The sequence below is a fragment of the Acinonyx jubatus genome, chromosome B1 (genome assembly GCF_027475565.1).
Source record: "Acinonyx jubatus isolate Ajub_Pintada_27869175 chromosome B1, VMU_Ajub_asm_v1.0, whole genome shotgun sequence".
Classification (NCBI taxonomy): Eukaryota; Metazoa; Chordata; class Mammalia; order Carnivora; family Felidae; genus Acinonyx; species Acinonyx jubatus.
Genome location: NC_069382.1, coordinates 168869330 through 168883591, shown reverse-complemented (window position 1 = coordinate 168883591; position 14262 = coordinate 168869330). Strand labels below are relative to the sequence as shown.

Below are 14262 nucleotides of genomic sequence, written 5' to 3'. Positions count from 1 at the left end.
AAAGTTTATTTTTATTTATTTTGAGAGTGAGACAGAGAGCAAGTAGGGGAGGAGCAGAGAGATAGGGAGAGAGAATCCCAAGCAGGCTCTGCAATGTCAGAGCAGGGCCCACATGAGGCTTAATACTACAAACCGTGAGTTCATAACCTGAGCTGTAATCAAGAGTCAGATGCCTAACCGACTGAGTCACCAGGAGCCCCTAAAGGTTGCTTTTTACGCCTTAAAAGGGCAAAACAAATGCACACATCTAAAGCTCTCAAACTATCCTCTCTTAAACAACTCCTACCATAGAAAAGAAGTGAAATAATACACTCTGAATGTTGGGAGGGCAAATGCTCTGATCCGGGTCATTTCCTCCTTCCACTGCAAATAACAAACCTTTCCCAGTAGAGTTCAGCTGCAATATGTCAGTTGAGTCATCCTGTTTCTATATGCTGAGGGAATTTTCCAGTGCTGTTAACCGGTTTATAATCTGCTATTAGAACCTTAAACACTCCAGCTCATGCTGGGTGGGTTTAATTTACCTTATTTCACCTCTGGGGAGTCAAATTTAATTGCCAGCTTATAACTCTGGAAAAGGTAAAAAAGTAGATATTGTAGTTTCACTACACTAATTCTCTAGAATTATGCCATGGAATTACATGCTTATACACAGGATTGATTCCTTGGGAAATAAACTTCTTAAAAGTGGTTCCTAATGAGGCTAAACACTCTTAGTAGCAAATCACAGAACAGCAAAGTTATTAGTGTTAGATTTTTAGCAGATCACCTGGTATCAGTAATATCCCCAGAAGTACACAGAGTAAAATGAAAAATGTCAACTTTCCCATTCCTCCCCAACTCTCCTCCTTTCCCCAGAGGTACCACAGTTAACAGTCCAGTGTGAATACTTGCAGGTCTTTTCACATGTATTTACACCCTTATAAATATGTATATACATATATCATTTTGGTAGATCTTATAGATCACCTCACACATGTTCTGCAATTTACGTTTTTGTAGCATAAAAAGCCTTCACACCTTTCATTACATAAAACTCTACTTCATACTTTTTAATGGCTACATAAGACTCCAAAAACATGAACATACAATTTTAGCATTCCTTTAGTAGAGATTAGTTAGGGACTTTCCAATTTTTTTTTTAATGTTTATTTATTTTTGAGAGTGCGTGCAAATGGGGGCCAGAGAGAGGGGGACAGAGCATCCAAAGTGGGCTCTGCACTGATAGCAGCAAGCCCAATGTGGGGACTGAACTCACGAATGGTGAAATCATGACCTGAGCCGAAGTTGGGAAGCTCAACCAACTGAGCCACCCAGATGCCCCCCAATGTTTAAGTAATCTCTACCCCCAATGTGGGACTCAAACGCATGACCCTGAGATCAGGAGTCACATGCTCAATGGACTGGGCCAGCCAGGCACTCCATGGACTAATTTTTTTGTTAATATTGCAACAAACATCTTTATGCCCATATTTTTGTGGGGCTGAATACAAAACAAATTAAATCTCTGGGTCTAAGGACATTTACAAAAAGCCTTTGCAAATTTTAATTCTATCAACAGCACACAGCACATGTTACTAATTGTATAACATAGTAATTATATACAGTGTTATTATCACTGATAGTACAATAACATGGATATGCTCAACTATATATGGATATACTAAAAAAAATGTCAGGCCCCCAAAATATATATCATTGTTTTTAATTTCCTAATTCCAATAAAGCTGCATATCTTTTCATATTGGCATTTATATTTCTTCTTCAAACATTTTGTCTTATTGATTTTAGCAGTTTATATTATTGAATATTTATCAACTGCCATATCAGAGTAAGATTGAGAACTTTTTATAGGTTATTCGCTTCTCTTCCTTCTAGGTGGCTCCAGAGCCAGATTCATAAGTTTCTATTTTTACATATTTTTCTTTTTAATTTTTTTAATGTTTATTTTTCAGAGAGAGAGACAGAGTGCTAGTGGGGGAGGGGCAGAGAGAGAGAGAGGGAGACACAAAATCCGAAGCAGGCTTCAGGCTCCAAGCTGTCAACACAGAGCTCCATGAGGGGGTTCAAACTCCTGAACCTGGAGATCACGACCTGAGATGAAGGCGCCCTATATATTTTTCTATTTAAACATTTATCGGGGCGCCTGGGTGGCTTGGTCGGTTAAGCGTCGGACTTCGGCTCAGGTCATGATCTCATGGTCCGTGAGTTCGAGCCCCGCGTCGGGCTCTGTGCTGATGGCTCAGAGCCTGGAGCCTGTTTCAGACAGGCTCTCCCCTCCCTTGTTCATGCTCTCTCTGTCTCAAAAATAAATAAACATTAAAAAAAATTTTTTTAAACATTTATCTATTTCTCAGACTATTAGCTAAAGAGTTAATACACTTACAAACCATAAAAAACAGATCTAAAATCCTAAGACAGCAATGGAAAATAACATCCAGGAACACCTGGGTGGTTCATTTGCCTAAGCTTTCTACTGATTTTGGCTAGGTTATGATCTCATGAATCATGGGGTCAAGCCCTGCATCAGGCTCCATGCTGACACTGCAAAGCCTGCTTGGGATTCTCTCTCCCTCTCTGATCCTCCCCTACCCTCTCTCTTAAAATAAACTTTAAAAAAAAAAGAAGAAGAAAAGAACATCCAATGACCATATGAAATAATATTTGTAAGTATTTACATTTTCTTTAAATGTTTTAACTAACACCTTGACATGCTGACATGTTACATGACATTGTTACAAGAGTAACAACGAACCCTAGATTTTCTTTTGATAATTTTACTTAAATTTACTTAAATTTTGATAATTTTATTTAAATTACTTAAATTTTCTTTTATTTTGGAGCTATTTTTTGTTGCCATAGAGGTCAAGGATTCACGTGAAAAAAAAAATGTCTTCCAAGCCATTAAAGATTTTGGGAAGAAAGCATTTCTATGTTAGTATGCATATGTGAGTTTTCATTTTCTGTAAGTGGTTCCTCTTACAGAAGAAAATATTTGGTTTGGTGAGATCCTTTTAAGACACTATTATATTCTAAATTCTTTTAAGAGAGAGTATTTTACAAATACCTGGGAGTAACAAAAATTCCCAAATGTAGCAAAATGTTAACATAGGTTTCAAGGTGATAAAAGTCGCTTTCAAATGGGTTAGCAATTTTTATAATACATTGCAAAATAGTAAATATTTTAAAAGTACTTTTAACACAAAATGCTTGGAAGATTCACTCATGAATTTTTAAAGGATATAATCCAATCATATCCTAGATTAACCTATAATAGTTCTCACATTAATTTGGAATGGAATTACCATTACATGAACTTTACCTATAAATGGCCTTAAATTGTTTACTTCTTAACCAATGGATAGCAAATTTCCTACCAATAGGTAAAATGTAAGAGAAACAAGAGAAAAAATTTTTAAATACAACAAGACTAAGAAAGAGGATATGGTCATGAAAACTGAATAAAAGACAAAACCCTGAAGATCATTAAAATTAAGGGCTAGGGGCGCCTGGGTGGCTCAGTGGATTAAGTGTCTGACTTCAGCTCAGGTCATGATCTCATGGCTCATGAGTCTGAGCCCCACATAGCCTGCTTCAGATTCTGTCTCCCTCCCTGCCCCTCCTCTGCTCACACTCTGTCTCTCTCTCTCTCTCAAAAATAAACATATATAAATATTAACAGCTAGTAAGCAAAATGGTAAATAAATCTCTTACATCTCTAAAAGACAAAGAGTTAAAATAGCCAAGAGAGGCTCTAAAAATTTTTTGAAATAGGTAAAGCCAAAGGGAAAAGATAATTCCCATAAGAGTCATAGTTAATTAACAAACATAAAAAAAAAAAGTCACCCTGGGGCACCTGGCTGGCTCGGTGGTAGAGCCTGAGACTCTTGATCTTGAATTTGAACCCCAAATTGAGAGGTAATTTACTTTAAAAAAAACCTCAGGGCGCCTGGGTGGCTCAGTCGGTTAAGCGGCCCACTTTGGCTCAGGTCATGATCTCGTGGTCTGCGAGTTCGAGCCCCGCGTCGGGCTCTGTGCTGACAGCTCAGAGCCTGGAGCCTGTTTCAGATTCTGTGTCTCCCTCTCTCTGACCCTCCCCCATTCATGCTCTGTCTCTCTCTGTCTCAAAAATAAACAAACATTAAAAAAAATTAAAAAAAAAACCTCACCTTAACTATGTCATCAAATACCTGCAAATCAATGTAAACTTTTGCCTGAAAACAAAACACAGAAAGTTCAATGAAAGTTTACTCATATACTGCTAAGTCCTACAGCTAATAGCTACAACACTTTGGAAAAGTAATTTGGCAATATGTATCAAAACTGCAGGGGTACCTGGCTGGCTCAGTCCATAGAGCATGCTTCTTGATCTTGGGGCCGTGAATTCAGGCCCCATGTTGGGTGTAGAGTTACTCAAAAAAAAAAAAAAAAAAAAAAAAAAAAGAAAGAAAGAAAGAAAGAAAAAAAAACCTCTAAAAATGTTCTTGTCACTGACATGTGTTTTATCTGTGATTTATTTTTAAATACTCCAACAGAGTGGGGAAAGCAGAACGATGGAAAGGACTAAATCTTCCGTACAGAATTCCAAATACTGTAAGTAGATTTAACCCCTCGAAGAGGTAAAGCTTAACTCTCCTCTGACCTTGAGTGTGGACTTGACTTAGTGACTTACTTATAAAGAGTAGAATATAGAAAGCAAAGGTGACTTTATAGTGGAGAAACCTAGCAAATACTACCTTAACCAAAAGATCGAGGTATATATCATGAGTGATAAATCATGCTGATATTATGTACTCTTTATTAATATGTGATGAGAAGGGCAGTTCATGTCTGTGGTATTCTTCCCCCCAAACACTAAGTCTAATCATGAGAAAAAATCATCAAACCCAAACTGAGGAATTCTACAAACACCTAATCAATACTCCTTCAAAACTGTCAAGGACATCAAAAATAAGGAAAGAACACAAAACTTATCACGGATCAGAGAAGACAAAGCAGACTAATACTACTTCCAGGTGATCCTAGGAAAGTCCTTACAAATGATAAAAAGAAATAGATTACTGACATTTTACTTATCTTAAATTAGTAATATTGGGTAATATACTATTAATTCCACAATTATCCATTGCTCTCCAGAAACTTTTTGGGATCACCCTCCCTATAATTCTATCAAGAGGCTAATAAATTAATTTTTACTTGAAGTAGAGTACTGTATACTAGGCCTTTCGATGTTTCAATCCCTTTACATTTTATGACTTAGCATCTCTGGCCTCTGCTGTCCCTGCTTCACTGAGGTCTCAACATAAACTTAACATGACTTAGCATACCACAAACTTTCCTTTTAAAATAAATTCCCTCTGGTATCCACATAAAAACATAACAAAATGTCAGCTTATCCTTTATACATCTCGGATCCATTCCTTAAAATAGGGCTCCAGCCTGGCTCAGTCAGTGGAGCATGTAACCCTTAATCTTAGGGTCATGAGTTCAAGCCCCACATTGGGTTTATCGCTTAACTTACAAAAAAGGCGGAAGAGGAGGAAGAGTAGGAGGAGGAGGGGAAAACAATCAGTTCTAACAATCCAGAATTACTACAACTTGATTTTTCCTTTATTTTTCTCAAGGCTGAATTATAAAAATACGTACCCTTATTTAAACTCCCTACTTTTTTGCCAATCTCTAGTTGTTTCTCTTCTTCAATAAAGGTTAGTTCCCTACCCTGCTTCCAAGAGCAATATTACTAAAAATTCATTTCCGTCATAAGAAATGAGTCAGAAATCCAGTATGCGCAATGTGAAATTCTTGTGGTTAAAGAAAAAAAAAAGTATGTAGAATTACTATATGTCCAGAATTTAAACCCAGGGAAGAATTATGCTACGTTAAAATGACTGTACTGGTTCTGTTAAGGAGATCAGATGATGTTTTTTTCTTCTTCTTTTCCTAAGTTTCCATACTACATTTTACTGCTTGAATCAAATTATATATTTACATAAGTGTATGTTAATTTGTATATACATATAAATATTCATATACACATTAAACAAATGATTCTACCCAAAATACTAAAGGTTGTTGCCAAAACTCCCACACATTAATAACTTAAACATGAATTTTTATCTATAGAGAGAGGTTTGCAAATAGTCTAAAACCTTAAGAATTTAGTATTTAAAAGTAATTACATAATTGGTTGCCTCTGGAAAGGGTGGCTAGGGGACAGAAGTAGTAACAACACTTCTGAACTATTCAAAAAAATATTAACTTTTTAAAAGAATAACCTTACTGGAAGTTTCTTGTTCTTCCCACTGCCAGAACCATTAGCTCTAGGAACAAATAAATGAATCTCAATTTTCTCTTGAACTGAATATACTAAATTTTCTTAACCCTCTGACCCTCTGTCATCGCTGAATTTGTTGGCTAGACTTAATATATAATAAAAGGGCTTCTAAACTTTATAAGTAAATGTATTACAAAATGAAACAAATCATATCAACGAGAAATGACTAAGTATATACATGGATACTTGTAAAATCAGTCTTTGCCCTAAATCTGAGATAATCATTCTTTGCAAACTCAGTTTTCCAAAGTTTATCTTTCCCTAAAAAATATGTACACTTATCATGATGAGTGAGCACTGAGTAATGTACACAATTACTGAATCACTGTATTGTACACCTGAAACTAATATAACACCGTATGTTTACTATACTGGAATTAAAATTAAAAACTTAATAAAAAAAGTTGACCTTTCCCTGCTCCTACTCATTCTCTGGTAGAAACTTTAAAAAGAGAAATCAAAATGTTGAAATAACAGTATAAATACCACAAACTATCAATGTTTATATAATGCTTTGTCAAACTGAATTTAAAATGAAGGCAGGGGCACCTGGGTGGCTCAGTCAGCTAAGCATCCAACTCTTGATTTCAGCTCAGGTCATGATGTCACGGTTCCTGAGTTTGAGCCCCAACTCAGGTTCTGCGCTGACAGCATGGAGCCTGCTTGGGATTCTCTCTCTCCCTCCCTCTCTGCCCCTACCCTGCTCGTGTTCTCTCCCTCTCTCAAAATAAATAAACTTTAACAAAAAATGTTTTAAAAAAATACACAGGGGCACCTGGATGGCTCAGTAGGTTGAGCATCCAACTTCAGCTCAGGTCATGATCTCACCGTTCCTGAGTTCAAGCCCTGCATTGGGCTCTTTGCTGACAGCTCAGAGCCTGAAGCCTGTTTCAGATTCTGTGTCTCCCTCTCTGTCTCTGCCCCCTCCCTGGCTCATGCTCTGTCTTTCTCTCTCAAAACTAAATAAACATTAAAAAAAATTTGGGGGGGGGGGGCCTGTGTGGCTCAGTCGGTTGAGCATCTGACTTTGGCTCAAGGTCATGATCTCACAGCTCTGTGAGTTCGAGCCCCGCATCGGGCTCTGTGCTGATAGCTCAGAGCCTGGAGTCTGTTTCAGATTCTGTGTCTCCCTCTCTCTCTGCCCCTAACCCACTCACATTCTGTCTCTGTCTCTCTCAAAAATAAATAAACATTCAAAAAAAATTTTTTTTATATACAGACAAAAAAGAAAAAAAGGAAAAAGACAAGGACTGGACTAGTTTTGTTTTCACAGGGCAAATCCAGAATCAAAGATATCTTGGATGCACATCATAGGTGGGATGACAAGCAGAAAAACAAAGGTGGAGGAAGGAGAGGGATAAAGATAATACAACAACCTAGTAAATAAGTAAACCTAGGAAATAAGAAATAAATTCTTTTTATAGAATTTTCTGAACATACCAACCACAAAATGTATTTATCTATACATCAAAGCTTAAATCACAAATGAATGAAGGAATCAGTATTTTAATAAATGGTCTTAGGAAAACCTTGCTAACAGTTAAGAAGGAAAAAACCCATCAGTAATTCTAGAAGGCAATTTAGGTGAATATTTATTTGACCATTGTGGAAGAACTACCACACACAATGGAAAATACCAACAAATTTACAACATAATACCGTGTACATTAAAAAAAAAAAAAACCCAAATAAAATAAAAAGAGCAAAAGAATTGGGGTTAAACCACATTCAACTAATATGGCTCACAAAGGCATCTTAATAACAGAGCATATGCAAACAGATTCTTAAATAAATTGTAGAATGCATTTGAGATTACAAATTATAATAATTTTTATGGCAATATGGATCCAGAAGTTAAAAAAGGTTCGTGGCCTCTGAATAACTCAGTTTCTATTTTTAAAAATCTGAAACACAAAGAATTATGTACAAAGATGGTTCTCATAACAGTGAAAAACTAGAACAATCTAAATGGGTAAAAGGGAATGGTTAAATTATGATACATTCTATGAAGTATTAGGCAGCCAAATGTTTTTCTTTCATAATGACATGGGGAAATGATCACAATATTAAAGTATATCAAATAGTATATAAAAATAAGCATAGCACATGCACATGGTTAAAAAAGCACAAGAAAACACAAACTCAAAAAAGTTGAAAGCACGCATACCAAAAACTTCAACCTTGGGTATCTCTAGGTGACAGGATTTTACCTTTCCCTTTATACGTTTTATTTTTTTTAACTTTTGAAAAAAGTTTATTCACTTATTTTTGAGAGAGAGAACGAGTGAGCACAAGTGGGGGGAGGGGCATAAAGAGAGGGACACAGAATCCAAAGCAGGCTCCAGGTTCTGAGCTGTCTGAGCCACCCAGGTATCCCTACACATTTTATTTTTGAAGTATCATATAATGATCATACATGAACTCTTATAATAAGGAAAAAATTTCTGGATACTGCAGCTAAACCCAGGAAAACTAACTCAGATTTACCAGTAAATAAATGGCAAAAAGTAAATAAACAAAACATTAAGATATGGCAGGGATATGGTTAAGAGATTTAGGAGGCATCAATTAATTAAATGCAATGTACAGACCTTGTTTGAATCCTGATTCAAACATTATAAAAGGACATTTATGCAAGAACAAGGAACTCTGAATACTGACTGGATCAAATAACATTTAGGAATTACTAATTTTTTTTTTTAACATGTCAATTACACATCTAAAAAGAGTCCTTATCTCTGAGAGATCCTACTAGGTATTTTCAGTTACCGAGATATAATGCCTGGAAACTAGTTGAAAATAATCCTGCAAGGGGGAAGAATACACAAAATAAAACAGCCATGAGTTAAATAATTGTTGAAGCCAGTTGATGGGTACACAGGAACTCATTATACTATTTTACCTTTTAGTACCAAAAATTTCAAACATACTTAAGGTTTTTTTTTTTAATTTTTTTTCAACGTTTTTTTATTTATTTTTGGGACAGAGAGAGACAGAGCATGAACGGGGGAGGGGCAGAGAGAGAGGGAGACACAGGATCGGAAACAGGCTCCAGGCTCCGAGCCATCAGCCCAGAGCCCGACGCGGGGCTCGAACTCACGGACCGCGAGATCGTGACCTGGCTGAAGTCGGACGCTTAACCGACTGCGCCACCCAGGCGCCCCATTTACTACAGTTTTAAAGAAAAAACACACTTCAGTTTCCCTCCATGCAAACATAGGGCTCTTCTTGAGAAAGCAGGGATAACCAAGGCTGTTTCAAGAAGGATGAAAATAATCTTTCTACTGTGATTTTAAGAAAGTGATTTATGATGAAATCAACTTTTCAAACAGCCAATCGAATCTTTACAGTGATCAAGAATGGTATCAAAATTCTTTCCCTTCAAAAAAATAAAAATAAACACCCACAGCAAGAGCACAATGCAAAGTAACAATTTAGAATGCATGCAATTTGTTTTTTAAGACAGAAAATAGAAATGATGGTCAATGAAATGGGGAACTCAGAATAAGTATTCTATGCATTTTTTTCTAAAAAGCATCTATTCTACTGATGAAGACTTGAAAGTTATAAAACCAAGAAAGTAAACCAAATGCCAGAAACTGCTAGAACTGCTTCCAGGACATTCAGGGAGACTATACTTGAGTTTGCTTTCCACTCTTATTCTTTTTTTTTTTTTTTCAACGTTTATTTATTTTTTTGGGGGGACAGAGAGAGACAGAGCATGAACGGAGAAGGGGCAGAGAGAGAGGGAGACACAGAATCGGAAACAGGCTCCAGGTTCTGAGCCATCAGCCCAGAGCCCGACGCGGGGCTCGAACTCACGGACCGCGAGATCGTGACCTGGCTGAAGTCGGACGCTTAACCGACTGCGCCACCCAGGCGCCCCTCCACTCTTATTCTTAACCTTATTCCCAATTATATCATATAGGGAATTACTCACCTCTAAAAATAATTTCCTTCTAGAAACACCTTTCTGACCCCAAGTTTTTATGCAGAGGTTTTTATTCCATAGTAAATTAGACAACTGACAAACAAAAGAGAAGAGATATCCCAAAACTTTGGCCATCTTTCATATTAAACATGGAGAACAAAATATTTGTCTATCAATTCGAGTAAAATATCATTATCATGCTATATACTAATATACTACAATTAAGCGGTTGGGATTAATTTTATCAGATGATCCAACATCTCAGTGTAATAAGGTGTCCAAATTCACTCATACACAACACATATTCACTTGCTCTATTCTTTTATCAGAAATGGATCTTAAGCAAACATAGCCATACCTGTAGTTTATATTTGCCTGTAGCTTAACTAACTACTTTCACATGCTATCAACACCCCTTCTGACAAAGTCAAAGCAGGAAAATTATCCCTGTTTTTAAATGAAGAAAATAGGAGGCACCAAGGTGGCTTAATTGGTTAAGCATCTGACTCTTGATTCGGCTCAGGTCGTGATCTCACAGTTGTGAGATCAAGCCCCACATTCAGCTCTGTGCTGAGCATGGAGCCTGCTTAAGATTCTCTCCCCCTCTGCCTCTGACCCTTTCCCACTCATGCATGCCCGCACTCACTCTCTCTAAAAAATAACATAACATAACATAACATAACATAACATAACATAACATAACATAACATATAAATGAGAAAAATAGGTTCAGGGAAGCTAGCAATTTGACCATGATCACACATCTAGTATGAGATGAACTCTGGACAGGAAGTGACAATGTAAATTCCTGACCAGGGCTCATTCCACATCTTTCTGATATGACCAATCATGCTAGTGACATTTCTTTCAATCTTACAAAGACAACTTCAGAGCAGTACAGAAATTAGATGACTATCAACTGACTTCCTATTATTTCTTATCAATGACTTACTTTTCTCTTAAACTACATTTGCATCTCTGATGGGAAGTAGACAAGAAAAGGATACAGACACAAGTTCAAATTAGTCAATCATTTGCTAAAAACTGTGCTAAAGCTATGTCTGGGAGAAGTTAAAGACATTTTATGTTTTTAATTTAAATGTTGAGGAGCACCTGGGTGGCTCAGCTGGTTAAGCGTCTGACTCTTGATTTTGGCTCAGGTCATGATCTCACAGTTCCTGAGATCAAGCCCCACATCAGGCTTTGTGCTGGCAGTGCAGAGCCTACTTAGAATTCTCTCTCTGCCCCTCCCCTGCTCATGTGAGCTCTCTCTCTCTAAATAAACTTCAAAAAAATAAAATAAAATAAAATAATTTAAATGTTGAAATTAAATCCCATTATATACCCCAAATATTACAATCTCTGTGCTTTGGAGTTGAGACTCCCTGAATTCTATCACAACAAATTTTAAAACTCAAATTACTAGCCAAGCAATTATAATTACAAATTCCCTATAATATTCCCTATACTGATCCAATAGGATGACCCTATATTGTTCCACCTAGAATGAGCTATTTGTAAGAGAAAGTACAATAAGAACCATCTCTGAAATTCTTACAAAATATTTTTACAGGATTACAAAAAGCTTCAAGGCACTCTTTCAGAAAGAGCATACTATTCAAAAGGAAGAGATCAAAGCAGGCTAGAAAGAATAACAACAAAATACTTATTTTCCACAGAGTGTAATGGGAATGTATACAAGAAACAAGATGAGTGTTACCAATAGGTCTGTGCAAGATATCACTGTATAGGTAGGGTATACATTACCTACATGTATGAGGATGACAAGCGTTCATTTACTCATAATTCAACAAATCACAACTTCACAAGTGTTACTATTAAAACTTCGGGGATGCAGCAGTTCTCACCTATTCATTTAAATAGAGAAGAACTGAGGTCTGGAGAGCCTCAGTGACTTACCCAGTGTCACAAAGCAGAGGTGTGATTCAAACCCGTCTTTTCTCACTTCTCCTTTCCTCTGAAGTATATATCTAACAAGGCTTCAGGGGACTAAGTAACTGGCAGAAGAGTTCAGAGGAGGATATAAAAGAAATAAAAGGCATCCCTTACCTCTAAGAGCTGCAATCAATTATTAATTATAATTAACTCATATAATAATAATTACATACCAGTGTATAATTAACAGCCAAAATAAATGTCACAGACAAATGACCTCTCAGGAGAAAGCTCAAAATCAAAGAATTATTTCTCTCCTCAACTAACCTTCCACCCATCGCTTCTAAAAGCTTAACTCTTCAAGGACATCAAGAATTTCTTCAGCTCCTTAATTCCTCCATCTCTCTGCAGGATTCTATAAAAGGTCCACCCCAGGGCTGCCACCACTATTCTAGAAACTCTCAGTTAATGTACTCGATTTCCCTATGTCTTAGACACTACCTTCTCTTTCCCCAGTGACCTTTTTCTTCCTTTACCTGTATTTGATTGTATTCTAGGAATCACCTTAGGCTAAAACATCATGGGATAGCAGAATACATCTTAGATAAACAATTCAAGTTATAGCAGTGCTGAGAAAAGGATAAATTAGCTTCTCTTTGACTTCACTTTCTCTATCTATAAAACAAGAGCAATAACTGAAACTATTCTTTTTAAAGGGTTGTTTCGAAGATCAAGCAAGAATGTGTAAGAGTGCTTTATAAGCTGTAAAATGCTCTGGGCCAATTCAAGTCTTAAGCCCTTATGTTTTAAATTTATCTTGAACTCTCAGCCTGAGATCTCTGTATACTGCTTTGGCAGGTTTGTATTCCCCTGGGGCTCAGCTATCGCTCTTCTGCATAAAAGATACAAAGCAGAAAGAAGTCTTCTGTTCTGAATCTTGGTCCCTCACCTATGAATTTCCTGACCTTCCCTGGATGTTCCTTACTTTTGTACAGTCCCAAAGATTCTCTCTCAGTCTTTTATTTATTTATTTATTGTGAATGGTCTGTAAAATTTATTGTGAATGGTCAAATAAAGGAAAACTTTTCAAATGAACCATCTTTGTATCCAATATCATAACCAAATTTTTCATATTCTAAAAATGTTTTCTAAAATTTACACAAGAATACTTATTAGACATGTTCTGAATTTAAAAATTTTTTTAAGTTTTTAATTTACTTTTTAAAGTAATCTCTATACCCAACATGAGGCTTGAAATCAAGACCCCAAAATCTAGAGTCGCATGCTCTTCCAACTGAGCCAGCCAGGCGTCCCCTGAATAAAAAACTTTTAAACTAAGGAAAAAAGTCTGTTTTTCCTAAGTTACAAACAGAAAAATTCAACAGAAGATGATATAAAAATTCCATACTGTGTAATACCAAATCATAGTGGATACAGGTTACTTATGTTAAGAAAGCAATTTTCAACAGCTCTTGTTACAAAATACAGTACTAGTGTGTTCTGAAATTGTGAAGTACATCACAAGTAATATTACAAGTTTGTGAATAATTTACATCATTCAAAGGGAGTGGAATCAAGACTTTTTCTCTCATTCATTTGCTTGCTTATATGATTTCTTGAACAGAAAGAAATATGGTTACTGCTCTCCCAATTCATGTAATCCCTCTCATCCATGCTACAACCTAGATAACACATTTATAGACAGATGCACATAAATGCCACTCGTGATGATAGGAAAAATGCTTAGACCCAATGTGATAAAGAAACCAATATTGTTAAAAAAGAAATTTGAATAAACACCACAGATTTTTTTTTGTCTTCAAAATTTTAAGCAAGTCAGTTTCTTTTATATTACCTTTGCTAAGAGTAACAAAGCAACAAAATACATACTATGTAAAAAAATTAACTTGTGTTTTAAAAAGTATATAGTAATATAAAACAAGCTAGCAGCCAGAACACCTCTAAGTCTGTTGCATATACCAGGAAGATGCTTACTGCTTTCCTATCTTGATTTGAAACATCTTTATTTTAAGCTGTTAAATTCTGAAAACACTGCACATGTAGTACTTATCAATGAGTGCAGTCAAGCAAAAACCAGCTT

At 36.2% G+C, this 14262-nt stretch overlaps 1 protein-coding gene across 2 annotated transcripts in view; it reads right to left on the bottom strand.

Moving 5' to 3' along the window:
- Positions 1 to 14262, bottom strand: part of SMIM14 (small integral membrane protein 14) — a 79825-nt gene that overhangs the window by 58407 nt on the left and 7156 nt on the right. The window contains exon 1 of one of the 2 annotated variants that reach the window (XM_053217450.1): positions 12186 to 12262. The exons of the other annotated variant lie outside the window; for it this stretch is intronic. The gene's annotated coding sequence lies outside the window, so the exon portion shown is untranslated. Of the gene's footprint in view, positions 1 to 12185; positions 12263 to 14262 lie in introns of those variants that run through there. 2 annotated transcript variants of the gene reach the window in all.